Below are 21,836 nucleotides of genomic sequence, written 5' to 3' on the forward strand. Positions count from 1 at the left end.
TTGAATACCCAGTAAAAGAAAAAAAAATAAGGTGGTTAATCACTTGCTAATGCAGCTGGCCACCTGCCGTATTATGCTGCTGGGAGACAAACTGATGATCAAATACAGAAGAGAATAGGATAAAAAAATAATAATAATAATAATAATAATTCTGCTTTTGACCTCAGACTAATAAAATGACTAACATTTCAGTGTTGCGCAATAATCTGTCTCACAGAAGTCTCGGAGGCCAAAGAGGGAAAAACCTGGACTCAGATCTCGCTGAAGATCTACGTTGGAGACGATTTGACGTCACTGATGCAGTCTAAAAGAGCCCGACACGAGGAGGGAGAACAGCCCAAATCCAGGTGGGTTGTTGTTGGTTTTTTATGGTTTTGTTTCTTGCTATCTATTAGCTTCCACTAACATGGTTTACTGATTACTTTCACGGGAGAAAAAAAACTATTATTGATATTGCAGTCTGAATAGGCTTATAAATATGCATTAATATCTCAAACTGTGTCCTTGTTGTGTAATTTGAGGTTTTTGAGTGTAGATTTTGTACAACCAACACTTTTAATGGCATGCTGTTTGAGTTTTTTTAATTGTTTTTATTTTGGGGGGGTAAAGTCTTGTCGGAGGCTACAAAACCGTTTTATCCATCACCAGCAGTTTCTACATATTTTTCCAATATCAGGTGCCCGAGTTCTTTCTTTCAGTTTCTGGCTGAAAGGCTTTTGTGGGCTTCAAGGTAGAGCTATTATACGAGTTACCACTATTGTTGCCCACATCGGTGGTCATTACATTGAATGGCATCATTAGGGAAAATGACATGAATGACTAAGTACACAAAGGTCTTGGCACTTCTGACTCACAAAGATGTTGAGTTCTGAATCACATGCGCTTAGAAATTATATCCAACGTCTATATCAGACGCCCTTTATGTTTTAATCTATCAGACCCATTAACTTCCCCGTACATTAATTTATTTATTTTTTTATTTTTTTTAAATTTTAACAGCGTGTTTGTGGTTTGTGGAGTGAGACAGAGGGTTTAATACTGCTCCACATTTATGAAGTAGGTGAATAATATGCATCGTTCCAAATCCTTTGTTGCATCAACGAACGATTGTTACGGTGAAGAGAAAACACTCGGCTCATAACCGGCTGATGCTTTAGTGGCAAACAGATTGATGGTTTGCAGCGTTTGGAGTTGTGTTTTCTGTTTCAGTGTTCAGTTCATTATGTATTTTCTCTAATCGCAAAATTATAACTCATTTATCTGAACTTGAACTTGAAGTCAGATGATCACAGTTTTTTTTTTTTAAAGCTCATGCTGCCCCGAGACTTGCCGTCACATCTTCAATGTTAGTTTGGCCAAACCAGATTTTGAAATCCATCTGTTTGGATACGATTTTAGCGTCAACTGCATGTGTGTTATCCTATCTCAGCCTCTTGACCTTTGAAATGAACAAATAAAGGAATTTAACTTATCTTGGAAATTGTAGCCAGAGAGAGATCGACCTCTCCAGAAAAGAAGGATTTGTTGGATAATTAGTTAAACAAGAATCATTGAGATCAATATCTAATTCAATCGAGCTGCACCTTCCTCAAAAGTGACCTCTTAAGGTCACCAGATCTCCAACGGTCATTTGACTTTTTTACAAACCCGACTATGAATCTGATTTGGACTCGACAACCAGTAGGAATCTGTTCCTGCCTGTGATGCTTTGTGTTGATAATGACATCATACAGTATGTGATGTTGAAGGATTATTATGGTTTGACAGAATATTTTTGGATCATGTTAGATATTTCGCTGTTGTTTGGAGCACAATTGAAGTTTCAGTATTGTTTCATAAATTAGCATGAAAAGCCTTTATGTGGATATCTTTATTGTTTCAGTAAAGCGTTATTTTTAGGAGCTGTAGCGTGACCATAATAATAGCCTACGTTTCAGAGTGTCCCCATGCATGGCCCGTCATGTCTTGTCGGTTTTGATAATATTGTCAATCCTGATTGAGTAACAAATGCAAAGCTCCCAAGTTCGGCATCTTTCGCAGCTGCTTCGCCAGGGTGGGGAATACTTTCCCACCATAAACTAAGTAGTTTAAGTTGCATAAACTTAGACTTGAAACTAGGCTTTAATTGACAGTTTCTATGTGGAGGGGTGGAGAGGAAAAATATGACTCTTTGGTTTTAGTTTCATCAGCTCTTTTCTAAACGTGTTTTTAAGCAGCACACTTGTAATGCAGGACGTACATAAGCCATCGCTGAGCGGACACATCTTTTATACTTCTTCACTCTATTTTAGGTTTTTTATTCTTTTTTTTTCCCTCCTCTCCCAATCTGCAAATAGGCGTAATGAATAATTTAATCCCCATAGGTCTATATCTTGGGCAGGAAATATATTTAGTGTCTGATGGATATTAATGTTAATGGTGCTAAGCGAATTTGAATCCAATACAGCCGGTGACAATGCAATCTCCTTCAAATTTATTACACACATGCGCCACTAAAATATGGGCTGTTGTTGTTGTTGTTTTTTTTTTCCGTGCCTGAAATCAGCAGCGTGCTCATTCAGTAATCTTCAGCATATTTGTTTGTGACAAATGGCTCTCTTGGACTCAAAAGAGGAATGGAGAGCATTTGTACACAGCCAGTAGCATTCTTCAGCATTTATTACTCCGGCATTAATCTTGATCCATGTTAGAAGAGACATTTTAATCAATGTGATCCTCAGGATTTCAAGTTAGAAAATAACACCGACATGGATCTGAATGAAGTTGGGCCATTGAGGACAATATGGTCAGCAAACTGTGTGGAAATGTTAGAAACCATAGTTTATAGTCTTGTTGTTTCCAAAACTATGTTAAAGATGTAGGACATTAACTCATCGATCAATACATTCTATCAGATCTACATTTTTAGACAGTATCAGTCCAAAGTTTTGACGCACTTATCCATTAAAGGAGTTTTTTTTTTTTTTTACATTGTAAAACAAAACTGGAGACTTCAAAAATATGAAATAACACATTTGAAATGATATTGTGAGCAAACAAGTGTAAACGGGGCTTAAGAGAAATGTACTGTTTTAGATTCTTCACAGAAGCAACATGTTGCTTTGATGACAGATATACACACTCTTCATTCTGTCAACCAGAGGACCTCACCTGCAAGCTTTTTCTAAAGTCTTGAACCAGTTCTCACGTACATGGAGCACTTATTCAGATCATCTAATGCAGCGCGCCGTCACTTTGTTTTGACAAGCTTTTCTCAAACTACATAACATGTCATAAACATGTAACTCTACGGTCATGTATGTCATTCACAACACTGTTAGAAATAGGATTCAGGTTAGTTAAGTTGTCATAACAAAGAAATTGACAGGTTATGTTGTCTTTGTTAATTTCAAGTTGTCATAACAAAGACAATGTCAACTTTGTCTTAAAAGTAACATAAATGAGCCATGTCAGTCACATGGACCATTTCAAGGAAAGTGTTACTTTACAATCTTAAATATGAAACATTTTGCTTTGTTTACATTTTTGTCCCACTACATAACTCCATTTGTGTAGTGATGATAGTTTTGATGAATTCAGGTAGTGTCTGTTTCATAGTGTTCATTTAAGTCCATACTCCGGTCAGCAGTGTGCTAACGTTCACATACTGTGTTCATATACCTAATCAAACATGCATAATGCGATATTAAAACAACCTCAATAACCACTGTTAACAAGGTAAACATAAATTACATGCCTTTCTTCTGTGCAGTGTAATAATATATGTAAACAGAAAAAAACAAAAACAATACTGTAGTTTAGTTATACAGAGTGACTACAGTCCCCTATAAGTACTCAGGTGGAGCACTTTTTTAAAACTCATATAGTCTATTGTTTGTATTTAATTTAAAAGTACAAGATCATTCTTTTCTATGAGTTTTGGATCGAGTTTCCACTGGGCATCGTTCCCTTTTAAATCCCACAACTGTTTACAGTAATCAGCAGGAAGGCTCTGAAGACATATGATTGATAATCATTATGTTGACAATGACAGTATTATTTACAAAGCTTTTTCAAATGTAACATCGATTACAGACCTTCTAACTTTGAACTATTTCAGCACCATGGACAGCGACATCACAGCCCTGCATTCGTGCAGACTCTGAGGGGATGGTTTTGGGACAAATTAAAGTACATTCATTCGATAACTCTTTGAAATCAATCGCATATTCTTGGATTGATCATTTTGGGGGAACGGGGGCCAGATTTTCAGTATACATAAATTGTCAGTATCTTTTTTTTTTTTATTTTTCTTATTTTACAGTTGAGTGAAATGGTTATTTGAACAAGTGAAATTCTAATCCCTTCATGCTTGACTTGGCTGCAGCCAACAATCATATCTCAACAACAGGAATGGACAGTGTGGATGAGATTTACTATGTCCACTATTCTAACACGGACTGCTTTTACAACCTCACTGAGGCAAATAACAAAGGCAGATCATTATTTGGTATTGCTTTTGTGTTACACAATAGATTGTGTTACAATCTACTGATTTCAGGTTTGAGTATATTTGCAAACACCCGCAGCTGCAGTGTGTGTGTCATTTTCTGTTTGGGAATAGAAAAAATGAAAAGGGAGAGGGCTTTTGCCTTGGTGACACGTTATAAAGGAGCTTTTATATGCTCTATCACAATGGGCTCACACAGAAAGTGGATCATTGCACCTGGCTGCTTGTAATGGCATGCTGTCCTGAAGGACCACCAGTACCCCTGGAATCCTGTAAGACCAGCAGCTAAGACCCTGTTGGGACCCTGACAAATCCGCAGGCTTACACCGCTGCCTTTGAAGGGATAGAAATCGCTACATCACTGCTGGAGCAAGGATTGGCGGTGGGAGCCATTGTACAGGTCCTTGGTAATGCATTCATCCTGCAGCTCACCTGGATTACCGCTACCCACTGTTCGTTCTTCAAAGTTACACAGTAGTTTAAAGTTGTCTTACTGTGAAAGACAACTCTGCCATCAGCCACCTTTTAGAGGTGAAGAAGAACACTGACAACTTTTTTTCCCAAATTGGCTTAAGCTCGATGGAGGTGCAGCTACGTCATATATCTTGATCGTCATCAACCTCCTTCACACTCGAATGTTTCTCATTCTACAGTTAACTTGAATTTCTCATTCTTCCAATTTAAATGGAACTTTACTCGTGTTATTTTCACGCAGGATGCAAGAGGCTTACACCGCAGGTTTATAACCCCCGCCCCCCCCTCACTTTTTTTTCTTCTTCTAGTAGTTGTGTAATTCATTTAAAAAATACAGACACAAATTGGTGGCTTAGTGCCTAAAGCTGCGATACCACCAAGTGCCACCAGAGGTCGGCTCCAAAAAGCCTACGGCTCCGTCGACTCCCATTCAGCTTCTCTCGTGAAATTCTCACTCAATAAAATGTGTCCTGCAGTTATCTCGGTGTTGTTAGCTAAAGTCACTCCTTCTCATTAGTTTTCTGGAGGTCCATCTGAAAATAATCCCTCATTAACGGGAAAACAAGCTTCAGAAAGCTGTGTTTTGGGTGGCGTGTCTGTTTGATTGACAGGCCTGTGGTGCAGTCATGTTACAACTATCGGTAGGCGGGACGTAGTTCCGCCGGGTTTCCAATCGGATCCAGTCAGATCCACCGCTGGCTCCTCCCCCAGCTCGTCCAAATATGGTCAATTCTGGCACCAAACTGCTCCGAACTAGCAAGATGGCGCCGGCCAAAATCCGAATTTGAGGCTCTGTTATGGCTGTTCACAAACCAACAGGTGACATCACTGCCGCTTGGTCTCCCCCCCACCAGGAGTCCTGTTGGGCTGTGTCAGTGACCACACACAGATTTGTGAGTGTCTTGATTCATCCAAAAATGTTTTTTTTCCCCCCCAATTCACGATATAAATATGAATGTCCCGTATGAATGTTGCATTATCTCGGTGCGTGGTAACAAGTTCTCCTACTGGAACTGTGTTCATGGTGGATGACAGCTGAACATAATATTTGACTTTAGGGCTCAGAGTAGAAACAGCTGAAACTGACCGTATTTCCTTACCGAACCGGTGTAATCCATTTATGCATATAAATGCGAGCAGGTAGGGGAGTATTATATCTGCTCCATTTACTGTGAGGGAACAGTTCTGCCTTTGTGAACTTCTCCTTTGCAGCATTACACAGTACAAAAAAAAAAATCTTCTGACTTTGGGTACAGCTTTCTAAGGGAAACATTTGCCGACATGAAATTTGACTTTGGTGAAGAGAAGGGCAGCTTATTTTCTGCATTGTGTTCAGAACTTCACGGACAAATATCAGCGGTTATGTCTCCTCTCCCCCATTTCTCCTTTCTCCTTCCTCCTCTTCACTCTTTCTCTGTCCTACATACTTCTTCACTCCAGAACAATCTCAACACTTTTTTTTTTTATTATTATTATTATTTACCGCCTCTTTTTCTCTCAACTGGGAGTGTTCTCAGTGTTTTTCTCTCCTCTTACTTCTTTCTCCAGATATCCTCTACTTTGTTTTGTAATACATTTTCTATTTACTCCTCTCCTTTTTTCCTCCTTGAATTCACTCTCTCCTGGTATCATTGTCTGTCTGCTCGGGCCGTTTTACTTCAGTTATACCTGAACAGTCTCTCGAGACTGTGTTCGTTTATTAGAAACTTTCAAAGAGTTTCAATTTCCCCAAGCGGACCACAGCATGAATTATTACGTGCTCCATTTGGCATTCTGGTGCCACACTGCTGATATTCACTTGGATTTTTTTTATTTTTTTATTTTACAGCTCTATCAGCTCTGTTTTGCATTAGGATTTAAGGTCCTTTGGCAGGAAAAATGTTCACTGCAACAGACAACGAAGTGGGGAAACAGAGAAAGGTTTTTGAGCGTATACCCATTCATTTGCAGGTAGAGCCACACTTTCTTGTCATTTTTATTCATTCCTTCTCTCCCAAATTGCCCAGACAGTCTCTCTACTTTCCTCTTTTCACCCCAAAACCACTCAGTCTATTTCGCTCTCCGTCCACATAGCTCTCTGTCCTCGCTCTCTCTATTTTTTTTTATTAGGAATTCCACTCAGAACTTCTTATCAATTCAGCGCACACACCCGCCTTTTACCCCTGTACAAATTAATGAGAAACAGGCAGGCAAACAAACAGACAAATAAATACAAATGAAATTATTATAACAAGATGTAATACATCAAAACACAATCAAGAACGAGATGGAAAGAGCAAGCAAAGTCAAAGACAAAGTCAATCTGCAAAAATCACTAGAGGACGCCAAAAGCCACAGCAAAAAGGAAATAATTCGACAAAGGGACGATCCCCGGGTACATTTGCATGAATTATGGGACTAAAATTGAGCAAGCGATGATTGTTAGTCTCTATTAGATGGCCTGTCTCCTTCTCTCATCAGCTTGGAGCAACACGCTGAATAATCATTTGCTTCAAGGACAACAAGAGCGTCTTTAGCGAGCTCTCAGGAGGCCCGGACGATGCTTCAGGAGCATCGCCCGGCACGGGCTTACTCACCCGTGGGTGCTGGCGATCATCTCGGTCACCTCTCGCAGCACAAAGAACTTTCCAGTGAACCCTGAATCGTCTGGTTTTACCGCCTGAACCGGCGGCCCCCTGCCAGCCCAGACTTCCAAGGGGCTCGGTGCCCTTCCTCCCCGGGCCAGGAGCGGCCTCGGCAGCGGGCGGAGTGTCGTGCACGCCTGGGTGAGGAGGCCAGTTGTCAGCGGTGGCGAGGCATGTAATGCAGTTATCGCGGCCTCTTAACTTCCATCTGAGTTCCAAGCTTGCTCTCCTGGTGTGTCTTTCAGACAACTTTGAACCACTGCGGAGGGAAGCGATGTCCTTGAAGCCAGCGTTGGGGATGTTGATGGAGCAGAATGAAGATGCCTCGACAGAGGCATTGGCATTGGCGGTCGTTGCCTTGTGTTTTATTGAGTGAGGTCACACAAGGCCTGTAGTCAGACGGGGCGTGAGGACAGACAGGTGGTCATATTATATTAGAGCTTTTGGGGGCGGGGGACTGTTATTCTGCAACCTTCTCCTGTATCTTTAGGACTGTGTCTATTCGTCTGCTGTCCTTCAGGACGCTCGGGATGCTTTTATCCTTTCTGTAAACAGCAAACTGTATTTGTTGATTTTGAATTCTGTTTTTATTGTACCATGTTTTAAACCCATTTCTCCAAATGATCGGCATGTAAAGAAGCAACATAATTTGTCCTATTTGCAGTCAGATCATAATTTGAATTAGAATAAAACCTTTATCAGGGGGAAACTAGTTGCGTCACAGCAGATAACTTTCGGAAAATATTCAGAACCGCGCCAACGCATCAAATATTTATTGAGGACATTTGTGTAACTTAAGAACGCACAATAGCTGCTGAATTGAATAACAGTAAGTGACCTCTTGATAAATAAAAGCCTAATCATAAGTGTTCCACTTAAAAACAAAAGCCAGGGAAAAAAATATAAAATGAATCATAAAAAAAATGAATGAATCATAAAAAAAAAAATGAATCATAAAAAAATGAATTTAATTGGCTGATCTTGAGTTTTATTGCAGATGCCATGTCTGTTTTTGCTTGTTCTAAGGACTGATAGTGTTTTGTCGAGCCCTGGCTTTTATGCTAATTTTCATTTTATTTGGTTTATAAGTTGTTATTGTTCCTTTTTTTTTTCCCAAATGTTTTCCAAGTACTTTGAAAGTCAATTTGCCTTCTTAGGCAGAAATGTCCATTCAAGGCATTTACGTTTTATTGGGAAATCAGGCAGATGTTTCCAACAAACATTTTGGGGAATCCTTTTCACGACTGGCTTTGCTTTTCTATTAAAAAACATGGTAAATCTGAGTATTTATTTTCAGTATGACTGGCTGCGCTACATTAACCCAAGAAAGTCACATCATCCTATCTTTTAGGGTTAATAAATGGAGATTGGTCTGGACCTTTTGATAAAAATTTACTTTTCTTTTCAAAATTCTAGAATCAATGTCAGAAAAGACCTCTGTGAGTTTTGTACCGCTTCCAGTTTTTATTGGAAAATGTTTTTTTCCACTGATACATGTAGTTCATTTGAATTAGTTAATCATGAACAAGTAATGCTGCCTTCTTGGAAAATACATCTGATTTGTGCACTGATAATGGCCATGTCCTTTGGTATTACAAATTATTCATGAAAATCCTGTTGTCATCTAAAGGTGTCCTTGGATTTTCTGATTTATTCTAGAAATGAGCTTTTTCCCATCGTCGCCCCAACCGGTCGAGACACACAGCTGCCCACCTCTGAGCCTGGTTCTGTTGGAGGTTTCTTCCTGTTAAAGGGGAGTTTTTTCTTCCTACTGATGAAAGTTTTTCTCCTTTAAAGGGGAGTTTTATCCTCCTAACCGCTTACGTGTCAATTGTTGAATTGGTGGGTTCCACTAAAGTACAGTTCTGTTGTCAGGGCTTCACTGTGTTAAGTGCCCTGAAATAACCTGTGTTGTGATTTGGCGCCGTATGAATTTAATTGAAAGGGCACACAATCGAACACATACGTCCGGTACACATTCTATGCTTAAAAGGTCAAACAATCTTGTGCCGGGCAAGGCAGGTTTATTTATATAGCACCATTCAGACACTTTTTTCACAATTTAAAGTACTTTACAGAGAGTAATAATCTAATGGTCTACAAAAGATGAATGCACTTATGCACTGCTGAAGTCAGTTTAAATGAGAAAAAATGACCAAAAAAAACGGAGAATGAAAGGACGAAGGAGAAAAGATCAGACAAAAAGTGCCTCATCACCACCACCAGCGAGAGCACCGGCAGCATCCCGGTCACCATCTGTCTGTGTAATTATTAAAACACAGCCAGGCGGCTATCAGCTCGGCTGATCTCAATGTGAAACCTCGGTTACAGTGAGCAAACATGGCGGCAGGGAGGGAGCTGGTCCAGGTGTGGCAGCCAGGGACAACTGAACCAAGGGACGGTGTCGTTGCCCGCTCAGTTCAACTCACCGAGGGAGCAATTCGCTAGGTGGGTGGCGGAGGAGTGTCGGTCTCAGTGTGTGCCTTGACTTTTGTTTGAGCATTAAGAGGTTATTTATGTATGAAATGGAAACACAAGTAGGTCTGCAAGCTGCAACGGAATAATGCAAGAGTTGCTTAAAAATAAATGTCATTTTTATTCTGTGACAGAGACAAGTGTAATGAAATGATAGTGGTCATTCAAAATGGCGGTGCTTACAAAGGGGTTGCATCCGAACATGTTTTTTTTTCGGTAAAAGGGTTTTAAGTAGAATATAACATTCATTCTGCTGCTTTCCATCTTTTATACATGCTGAAATGCTTTCCGCCTGTCTGACATGCATTCGTTTGGCAAAATACACTAAAATTCTTAATGCTGTTTTTGACTGCTTCTCTTGTTTGAATGTGTCTGCCAATCAAATCAATGTCCAACCATGGAGTGGTTGGACATGTCATTGGAGAAGACAAAGACAAAGAGTCATTCAAGAACCATCGTCATAAAACTGTGTACACTATTCAGCCCTTGTCGATATTTCAATCATCTAAAATAATCAGAACTCTTAAAGCTGCCCGCAGTCAGTGTCATGAATTCCATCATTACCCGGTGATTGTCAGCTGGTTTGATGACAGTTAAAGAATTCCCAATTTTTTTACACATGAAATTTGCCAGCTCAATAGTTGAGTGATGTCAAAAACCACTTTTATCAGACTTCATATTTTGCCACAGAAAAAACAGACATTCCATCCATCTACTTTTATAATAATTCAAGTTTAACAAGAGTTTATCAAATCACACGTTTATTGACTTTATTTGAGGACTGACAAACATCTTACAATCATTATTTCACTAAGTGGACAGACTTAAGAGTTTCTACTTTGGAGATGAATGATGTCCAACACAGATGGAGCAGATCAACAGAAAGAAAAAGCATTTGCATAAAGGTTTTAGTTTCTGAATGTGATGCTATGGAAGCAATTTGTAGGGAAATAATGACCATTTAAAAAGCAGCCAGACTGAATGTAGCTAATTAGTTTTGGCCTTAGTGTGATTTTGAAGGATGCCTCAGTTGCTTACTTGCTGTTTTATTTGAGTAGTGGGAAGATGCGTTGGCAAGATTGAGAAATGGAAACAGGGCAACATGACAGGTGTGATGTTATTGACTTTACTGGAACAATTATGAAGCCACTGCTGACCTCATTATGGCAAAAATCTGTGAATCCATCAAGCCTGAGCTCAGCCTAATGATCCTAATAGACCCCTGAAGCACCAGACATTTGGACTTGTCAATCACAGGTGTAACCAATAACATTAATGATGGAGGCACTCCATTTGGTTATTCTAGATCATGCAACCTGGTATTATGTAGGCAGGCATTGCTTACTGGGACACTTTGTGGAACAGAACCATCATTAATGCAATCAGTTACAACAGTTTGTCTTCCTGGTGTTACATTTTCTGAAATGTACTTCAACTAGACAAAAAAGACGTAATAATGAATCAACCTTTGACTAATGTAGTTGTATTTTACAATATATGAGGAAACATATTTTGGAAGAATGCTGTTCACCCCCTTTAGAGCCTTGAATAATGTGGGACAAGAAGAATTGAAGTTGTTGTGTTGAGGCATTTTAACTCCTCTTGTTTAGGTTCATCCTCACATCAACCCTGTTTCAAGTAAAAATGCATATAAAACCCTACTGAACACGGCCTTTCATGAAACATACACAGTTAACAACTAGCTGCTGAACACAGACCAGCATTTAGCTGCCAAAAAAACCCCTGATAATTTAAGTCATAAGTTAAGGTTGATCAAAACATAGCTAAAAAAATGAATAATATCAAATACATTTTTCCTTCCCTGCAGGGTATTTTAATACAAAAGTGTTTGCTAATATCATAACTTTTTTTTACCTGGTTTAATTACCCCTTAGTAGCCAAAAGTAAATTATTGAATCAGTTATTATTTCTCTAAAACATTATAAATGGTCCTTTGTTTTACATCAAGACCAGTTTCTGGCTAGCCATAAACCAAAGCCACAGATAGTACTCATTTAGATTTGCCAGTGGTCAAACAAATAACAAACCAGACTTTATCGAATATTGCTGCCTAAATTATGGACACACAATTATGTACCTAATAACGAGCATGAAATTGGACACCTGCCGTTATTTTGCAGCATTTATAAAATGCAGTATTCTGGATTTTTTTTTTTTTTCTTCCAGGGTGCTATTATGTGGATAAATTTAGATATTCTGAATTCAAACACTCAATAACATAATGGACCACAGCCGGGTAATAGGGAGTGATTTTTGGACACTGCCCCAGACAACTCAAACAGAGAACCATTATACAGTTCACATTCTTCAGAATTAGTGTCGCTGCTGCTTGCCACGGTACCAGTTAACCATCGCTGGCTGAGCTAATGTTATTATGCGTTAACGACAGACGGAACTTTTGTTAGTCGTCTCCAAAAAAACACAATACTTCAGCATTAATTAGAGCACAAAATGGCTGAAGTCGTCGAGCTCCTATTCGTGTTCGCGCCGTGCGAATTTCGTGCGCGTTGCTTCGGGGAGGATGCTCTGAAAACATGAACTTCCTCGGGGACTGGGTATCGTGAGAAAAAAAAAAAAAAAAAAACTCTATAAGACGGTAACATGCTCGGACGTTATGGGAGAGTCCTGTTGGCTGCGAGCGTTTAGACTCAGCAGGGGAGACAGAGGCGCCAGTGTAACGAGAGAGAGGCCTTTCTGTGCTGTGACTCAGATGAACACAGCAGTTGTTGGGGAAAAGGTCAGGGGATTTTGTTGATATTCTGCAGCCGTGCGCTTTTTGGCAGGACACTTGACGGCACAGCGGGCACTCGAGCTTGAAATGATGTTGCTTCCTCCGGCCAGGAGGCGACGGCTCCCGTGCCACACGGCATATGCAGGACGCCATAAATCCTACAGTATAAATAAAGACCCGCTTCGCTCCACCACGTCTCACTCCTTCTGCGTCCTTATTTTTCAGTAAAAGCTGTCCTGTCTCTTTCCATTTTCACTCCTCCCACTCATTTTTCTTTCTTGTGTTTGCTCCTCGCTATCTCCCCTCTGGTTTTTCTTTTCCCTTTTCCCTTTTTTTTTTTTTTTTTTTTTTTTTCATTTTCTCCGGTGATGTAACGGCTGACGAAAAAGGTGGCAGACCTATAACCTTCAGTGTGCAATCACTTTTTAAAGCTGCAGCGTCCACCGGAGAGCAGGAAAACACCCAAATACTGTATATTTATAATACTGTCATCATTAACGTTTGCATGTTTCTCATTATTTAAAATCTGATCTTCATTTTCATCTGACTTTGCAATACTTCAAATTCCCTTCCTGGTTGGTTGTTATGGAAAAGAAAGGAAAGGTAAATCTCATTTAGTCCCAGCTTGACTTTATTAACTTCACAGCAGGCAGTGACAGAGGTTTGTCCTTTGACAGATGTTTTGAATGCCGCTTGCAGTGTTGGACCACTACCCCCCATCCTCAACACAAACACAAACACACACGCACACGCACGCACACACACACACACACACACACACACACACACACACACACACACACACACACACACACACACACACACACACACACACACACACACACACACACACACACACACACACACAAATATGCATTCCCTAATTACAGGCTTCCAACTCCCCTGCAGAGCCCCATACAGTATTCAGGCCCAGCAGGTATTTCACCCCCATTACTTTACTGCAGACAATACTTTGTTGTATATCAAACAGCAAAACAAATATGAATGTGCATACAGATGTAAATCACATTTCTCTGACGGATGGTGGAACGCTTTGATATAACCACGAAAAAACATGTTCTCTTATTTTATGTTGCAGGTGCAGCAGCATTGCTGATTTATGGGGGTATAATTCAGTGCCAATGGAGAAAGTGAAATATCTGGTATATACAATATTGGAAATGTAAAATGAGGGTGTATTTGGCATTAGCATCCCATTTTTACACGCTTCATAATAAATTTGTATTCATTTTCAATCTGCATGGTAATTAAGCCTGCACTACTTGGACATCCGGTCGTGTCCGAGGATGCAAAGAAAAGTTATCTGAAGGCAACGAAACGTGCTTGAGGTTCTTGACGACGGTTCACCTCTCATCCGAAAGCCTTCTTCAGCTCTGAACTGAAAGGGGCTTTTAGAGGAGAGGTGAAACATCTTCAATCTATCGAGTGGCCCTAATTTTCCGTCTCTTGGAGAGCTGCTGTACTCACTGCTTCTAGCTGATCAGATAAATTAGTATGATCTTGTAAAAAAAAAAAGCCCTTCAATGTGGGAATGTGTTATGCAGATCAATTAACCTTTTATCTGCACACATCGATAAAGTACTGTGTTTTGAGGCCCAATTGGTGCTCCATTATGTATACGGGTATTAACCTGACTCCGTGTGCCTCTGAAATAGTCTAGAGACTAAAATGCCTCAGTCCCTCTGGGTGTGCCTGTAGCGATAGAACCAGCAGGCTTTGAAGCCAGAATCAATCAATTGTGAATAGTACTGAGCAAACTAACATTCCCAAAGAAACAATTCCATCACATTACAATAGGCTCAAATCAAAGAATGACAAAATATGTCGCAAAAAAAAAAATAGCTTTAAAGGAATACAATCATGCACAATAATTGTGATACATTATAGTAACAGAAGACAAGTTAAGAAAAAGGGGATTTAAATCCCGACATAAGATCAAAGTGAAACTTAGAAGTGAGCAAGTGACACCTTCAGAATGAGCTTAGACAGCAGAATCTCCCCATGTCTAACTTTCACTTACTGTTTTGTGATCAGTTTTCTATGTATACTTAGATTACTTAGTATTACTTCTATTTTATTGATACGATCTGACATGTGAATCGGTTCGGCTGCCATAGCAACAGGAGATGCTGAGAGTATTTATTTACAGAGGTTACAAACTGACTCGTTTGTCTGGAACTGATTTAATTGGGTTTGAAGCATTGAGCTTTGTCGAAGTGTAACGAAGTTAAGACAGGCAGCATACTACAGTGGAGCGAGTCTTTCGGAAGTACAAGTTCAATTATAAAGCAAAAGCTTGAATACAGCCAATAAGACAGCCATGTGGCTACATCAGTCTTGGGTAGACGGCCTTAACTGCAGCCAACAAGAGTAGAGACAAGAACCGAAACACAAATTCCTTAGCTGGAGAAATCCCACTCGCTTTCCGTGCTCATTCAGAGTCTTTGCTTTCTACATTATACTGTATTATTAAAGTGACCTCTGCCAGATCATACCATATGTTTGCGGATGAGTTATGCAGATTCTCGGGACGGTGTTTGCTGCCCTTGGCCCGTTCCCACTGCAGCGGGGGAGTGGCCGAGGCAGAGCAGTTGGTCTTTTTCCAGAGGGGAGGAATTTGCATTTTAGGCAAAGCTTATTTATCAAGGCTTTTGTTCCAAGTTCCTGTCTCTTAATATCATTTCCATATCTTAACATTTAGGTAACCTTGAGACTGGCTCTGACAGCAACGTGAAACCTTTTGTTGTGCTTTAGAAGGCATAAGTTAATTTTCCAACACCTGTAAAATATAGAAAATTCAGCTGTTTAAAAAGTATATCAGCAATGGACAATATTATGTTTAATAATGAGTCTAAATGTATTCACCACTGCCACTTTTTTTTTTTTTTTAAACTGTAGGTATCTACTTTTAAAGTCAACTTTGGATGCCATTCAAACTTTGTTCATTGTAAAATACAGGATCCTCTTGAGAATGATATGTTCAGGTACAAGTCCAAATGAGGCACTAGGTAAAATATTTGTTCTTCAAAGCAGCTTACAAGTAGAAACTACATTTCAGTGGCTGTTTTAGAAGTTACAAATCGTGACCTAAAGTTTTGCCCAGATTACCAAGTCAGGGCTTTTTTAACAGAGGACATCCACTGCAAGTTAAAGTGGTTTGAAAGGGTAGCTCATTAATATCTAAAATGCCTCTCCGAAAGTGTAGACATAAACCAGTTCCTCCCTTCTATGATATGCACAGCATAAATCGCAACCCCTATACTGTGTATGTCTGGATTTACTTACAGCTGTTGCAATGTGTACCAATTCCAGTTCTCCCCTATGAAACCACTGCCCCTGTCCACAGTGGTGCATTGGGAGTGGTACTGGGAATACTGGTACAAATCCCAGCTGGCCACCATATCGGTGGACCAGTGGATTGCCAAAATATCCATAAAGCTATTACTGACCCTGTCTTACTCTTTTACCAATCGTCTCTGTGTGCCTGTCATTCAGGGTGCACACGAGAGCTTCCTGTGCCCGAAGATAAGTCCAGGGCCGAGTATCTTACCCAGTACACCACTGGTGCACCGTAACAACTGCTTGCTGTAATTTGTTGAATGAAGATTGTGATGGCCCGTTGTCGTGTCACTAGAGAGGCCTATGTTTTGTCACCATTGAAGTTGAATGCTATCGACTGGATTTTAAGATGTCTAGTATTTAGTCGATCAAATGCCACAATGAGTCACAATGTTAACGCAAGTGAAAAATAATGATTGGTTCCGCCTTGTGATTCGGATCCGCTCCAAAATTCAATGGCTTCTTCCTTGGTCCTTCCACTTAGCGTGATGCATGCTGACTGGTTAAAATGAACCCCTGGTCTATGCGCAATAGGATGGAACAACTACAAACAAATCCCAATGTAATGAATCCACAGCTATATATTCATGCAGTCAATTTGAGACTGGGTTACGCCAGGCTACCTTCCAACAACTTACATGAAAACTGGGCCATTTGTTTTTCTGTAATCGTGCTGACAAATAGACAAACAAACACCACACAGAAAGTATAACCTCTGTGAGTGCAATAATAATATCCAGAGGGCTAATGGATTTCAATAGTGAAATGAAACCCTCGTGATTTAAATGACACAGTACATAGTTCTGATAAAGGTTAGAGATATTGGTACATTTTATTGTTCTGTGAGAAACTAAACTTATGGGTACATAGTGTTAGACATTCCTCAGTGTGTAACCTGAGAAAATTCCAATGCTTTTGGCGCTCCTGACAATTTGTCTCGCCACTGGAAAATGTTGATAGGCTGAATATTTCCCTTCTTTTTGTTTTTCACCTAAGGGAAAGTCGTGTTCCCTTCAGAATAAGCAGACATTTAACTTTGAGACGCCGGATGTACATTGATTGAGATGTAATATTTGCCTCTGAAAGATTATTCTTGGAAGATTTGAGGTGATGAGCCAGGTGTCTCTTGCCTTTTTAACTTACAAATTTGCACTCTCATCGCAGAGGCAATTACCAACACTAAGAGTATGACAAGAATAGCGATATGTGAAAAGTGGTGAATTGAATGTGACAAGACTGAATAAATTGCACCACTTAGAAGCCATTTCTACTTTCAGATGTACAAAGTTACTGATGATTAGATGGCTCTGCAATACATTATTACAGGCAAGCTATTATGCTCAAGTGTAACATCCCATTTTGCATTCCCGTCTTCCATCCCAGTGGGTTGATACAACATTTTCAGCCGTTGGACTGCTGGTGAATTAATTCCTGTCATTTAGCAGACAGGAAGGAGGTTGTTTTTTTGGTTGTTTTTTGATATATATAAGTAGGACGCTGAGGCTCTTTCCAAAGTGAAGATCTGCTTGTTAATTAAACATATCAGCACCAGCTCTGCCCTCCATTCTAACTCAACTGTGGCTCCATTGCTATGCACTTGTTGTTTTTACTCATTAATACCCTAAAACAGAAATTAAACTGAGATATAATTTTTGAAAGAAGACCGTGGTCTTTCTTTATCAAATTAAACGTTTTTTTCATGAGCAGTAAATGCACACAGCCTTACTTGGTCTGTATGACAGGAAGCTGATGTTCTATAATCTTATCTTCCTTATTTTATGAGGTAGTGTAGTGTTGAGCACTGTCGCCTGGCAGCAAGAAGGTTCCTGGTTTGAACCACGGCTTGGGGCTTTCTGCGTGGAGTTTGCATGTTTTAACTGCACCTGCGTGTTAATTGGTGACTCTAACTTGGCCGCAGTTATCACTGTGCTCTGTGATGGACTGGCGAGATGTCCGTGGTGTACCCTTTACTTAAAGTCAGGTGGGATAGGCTCCAGCTTCTCCATGACCCTGATTAGGATAAACCAGGTATAGATGATGGATGGACAGTGGCGAGAGACGCATTGTTTTGTTCTGCTGCCTTACTGATTACATTAACTGCTTTTAAAGAACACAGATATATCACATTTAATACTTTTTAAGATGGAAATAATCAAAGTTCCCCCCAAAGAGATTTCAAGTCGACCTAGATTACCTTTTTGTTCGTTTCTGGTTGTGGTCCTCAGTGCTGAGACACTTACCTACCTAAAATATAGGCTTAGACTCAAACTTATATCCTCAATAAGAATAAAAGTCCAAGGCACTCTTCCTGCCTTTATAAAGATAGCTATTTCACGTAGAAATACAAAACACAAGGTACTTGTACATGTAAAACAAACACTGGGGTTACAACCCATGCATAGCAGCAACAACAGCCTTCTTCATCCAAATGTGGATGCTACCAACCTAAAATGTAGGCTTGACTTAAAACATACGCAATCAATGTCTTTATTTCATTTCAAATCCAAAATGGTGCAACACAAAGTCGAAGATTTTAAAACTGTCCAAAATACTTTTTAACTGCATCTCGATATGATCTGTTCGGTTAAACCCGAAGTCAGCTTTGACCAAAACAGAAAATCTGTTTGCTTGTATATATTCCACCAGTAACTGTTCAAGGAGTTAAAGACATGTAAGAGCTGCTCTGCTGTTTTTCGCCTTCACTGCATGGCCAACAACATGTAATTGCCTGATTCGAAAAGGGGAGCGTTTTGAAATGCGTGAAGACCTGATGACACACATTATGGTTAATTTGATGATGTAATTGGTGTGGTTTGAGGCTCAAAATTGTCTCTTCTACTCGTGTCGAAACCTGTAATATCAGGGAGAGAGTGCCACATTTCAAACACATCTTCAGAAGTGCGCTTCCAACATGAGTGTTGAACAGCTCACCTTCCACTCTCCTGTGTAGCTCAGGATGAGTTTTTGTCTTTGTCTCCTTAAGCACCCTCAGCATTGCTCGTCTCCCAGAGATACAGTAAATCAGACTAACTGCCGTTGCAGTACCGCAGCTTGAATCCACAAAATGTGACAAAGCTGAAGTGGAGAGAGGTGGCTGGGTGCGTTAGTGGGCTGATGAATAGAAATTATGTTTTTACACATATTTTTTTTTTTTTTTTTTTTTTTTGCCGTATGTGTGGAGAGGCTGATAATATCCCTATAATGAAAGTCAGTTCCGTCCGCTAACAGGATTAGAGTTGAGAAATGAGCACGCAGCATTTTCCTACAAGGTACCGAGGATTTAGTTTTAACAAGCCTCCGTCTCATAATTCTTTGTCTCATCATTTATTTTGTATTTTTTTTTTCCCGCAAATTGTCTTTGCTTTGCTTTTTTTCTTTGTTAGGGTCTGCCTCATGCATTTACAGTCATACCTGTCCCTTGGTGCAGCTGTGGCCACAGTAGAAAATGCATTTATTACACTACAACATTGGAACTGCAAAAAACACCATTCTGTTCTAACACTATTATTACATTTAAGCTGATTATGACATTCAATTTTTTTATCTCTTCAAACACCTCAACTCAGATACATTTTTCCCTAATTCAAAATCTGTACATTTCCCTCCATGGCTGTTTCTGAGGTTTGGGATTTCTGTGACACTAAAAACTGATTGTCACAAAATCTGTATGTCGACTTTGTGTTTAGATTTGAGTAATGACTGAAAAAGACGAGATTATATGTCTCTGTTTAGAGCTCATTTTCTCTGTGCTGTTTATCAGAATAATGTATTTGTCTCCGGGAACAACCCCCCCCCCACACTGTAGAGAACTTGACTGAATATACTTCCTTTATTGCCACTTCGTTTCCTTATTGTCAGCAACAGTTTAAATCTTTAGATCTTATCTTTATAGTCTATTTTCTTTTGTGTCTTGTGTTTCCGGCTACACAAACTTCATTTCCCGAGAGAATCATTAGTTTCATCTGTGATTTTTTTTTTAGCCTTCGTAAGTATGAAGTTGGCTGTGTGACACCAGAACTTTTTTTTTTTTTCCTCTATTGAATTAATTATTATTAAATTAGCAGAATGCAAGATGGATACATGAGGGAAAAGCGGGAAATAAAGGAGGACGTTTGCTGTGGTGATGTCAGTTTGGCTGAAAAGTATTTTTTCCAATTAAAGGCTCTGAACTGTGAGTTATGTGCCCCCTTTCCTTACAGTGAGCAATTCTTCCCTCCAACTCAAAGGCCACAGTTGAGCTTTATGAGACAAAAAACTCCAAAAAGGTTTTGAATGGTCTCAGATCTCATGACTGATTTGAGTAAACAGCAACACATTTTGTGCGCTTGCAGTCCGGAAGTGTAAAATAAGGTCAAACTTCCTCTCTGAGTCCTTCTGTTCTGTTCTTTCTTTTTCACCCCCCAACAACCCTCCCTCCCCCTTTTCTCTCCGTCCAACTCACTAATTACCTTTGGTTTTAAGTAGCTTCATTAATTCTGTGGTAACGATGTTGTGCTGACCACAGTGCCTGACAGTAATTTATAATTAACACATACCACTTCCGCAGTAACAGGCAAGTGCCTCAGGGTGAATTATACAGGGTTTAAAGTGTATATGAGCTCATGGTGTTGGTGACATTGTTTGAATAAAATGCTGCTCTCTGCTTTTTGGAGCAACCATCTATGAAAGAGAGTGGCAGCGAACTCAGCTGCTGCCAAAGTAATGAGATCAGCAGATATTTGATGGGCTTTAACGCAGTTGACTCAAGCAAATTTGCTGTTTGACTAGAATAAGCTCACCTGAGTTAAAGAAACCCTCAATTTTTTTTTTTTTTTTTCATTTTTGGGATTTAATGGGTCAAAGGTTACAGTTTTAGGACAGACATCAATTTTTTTCTGCCACACAAACATGCTGATCTTTTTTGTTTTTCTTTCTTGTAAAATGGTATTTACCTTTCTCATTAAGTCTCATTCTCAATTTGATGCTTTAAGAATATCAAGACCACAACAAAAAAAAAATCATCCTGGTCTCTTATACATCACATGCTTGGACAGTTGGAAAGGATAGTGCTTTTTAAAAGGTGCCTGTAGTGTCCATAACCCAATGACAGAAAGCAGAGAACGTAGAACTCCAATACGTAACTCTTTTACTGTAAAATAACAGTTTCTACCTTGACTTGTAATAGGGAGAGTGGCCCCTCTTTCATTCCCACTCCACACTCTGAAAGACTATTCTCTATATAACTTTGGTGAGCAGGTCAGGTCTTCTGGGAAAAGTACCCTCTCGGCTGGCAGCAGCTTGTTAAACTCCTCGCTGCTCTGGATGGCCAGCTAGACAGGTCAAAGAGGATGATTCTGGTCGTCTTGTTGTCAGGGGCATCGTTGCCAGCCAGCTCCAGGATCAGACACTTCAGCATCGTGTAGTCATACAATGGAGCTCTGTCGACTCCTTATGGTTACCAACTTTCTCACCAGCCTGTGGACACAGCTGGTTACTTGGTTGGTTACTTTTCCACATTCAGACAGTCAGTGTTGATTCTGTCTTATTACACGGAGAGAACAATGTTGTTTAATGCGAGATTATACGAGTTGGCTTTATTCCCTCCTGTACGCCCAGGAGAAGCAGAATTTTATGCAAGATAATTCCTTAGATTTAAATGTGTGGCCACAAAGGCAGCTGTTTC

At 39.8% G+C, this 21,836-nt stretch overlaps 1 protein-coding gene across 1 annotated transcript in view; it reads left to right on the forward strand.

The window, feature by feature from the left end:
* The first annotated feature begins 207 nt into the window (after positions 1-207).
* The window catches only part of sgcd (sarcoglycan, delta (dystrophin-associated glycoprotein)), a 238,336-nt gene continuing 216,707 nt past the window's right edge, over positions 208-21,836 (forward strand). Inside the window, exon 1 of the mRNA XM_069716944.1 lies at positions 208-347. The gene's annotated coding sequence lies outside the window, so the exon portion shown is untranslated. The remainder of the gene's footprint in view (positions 348-21,836) is intronic.

The sequence above is a fragment of the Brachyistius frenatus genome, unplaced genomic scaffold (assembly GCF_029030835.1).
Source record: "Brachyistius frenatus isolate BFR_SWC_R1_liver_20210118 unplaced genomic scaffold, ASM2903083v1 Contig_5, whole genome shotgun sequence".
Lineage (NCBI taxonomy): Eukaryota > Metazoa > Chordata > Actinopteri > Embiotocidae > Brachyistius > Brachyistius frenatus.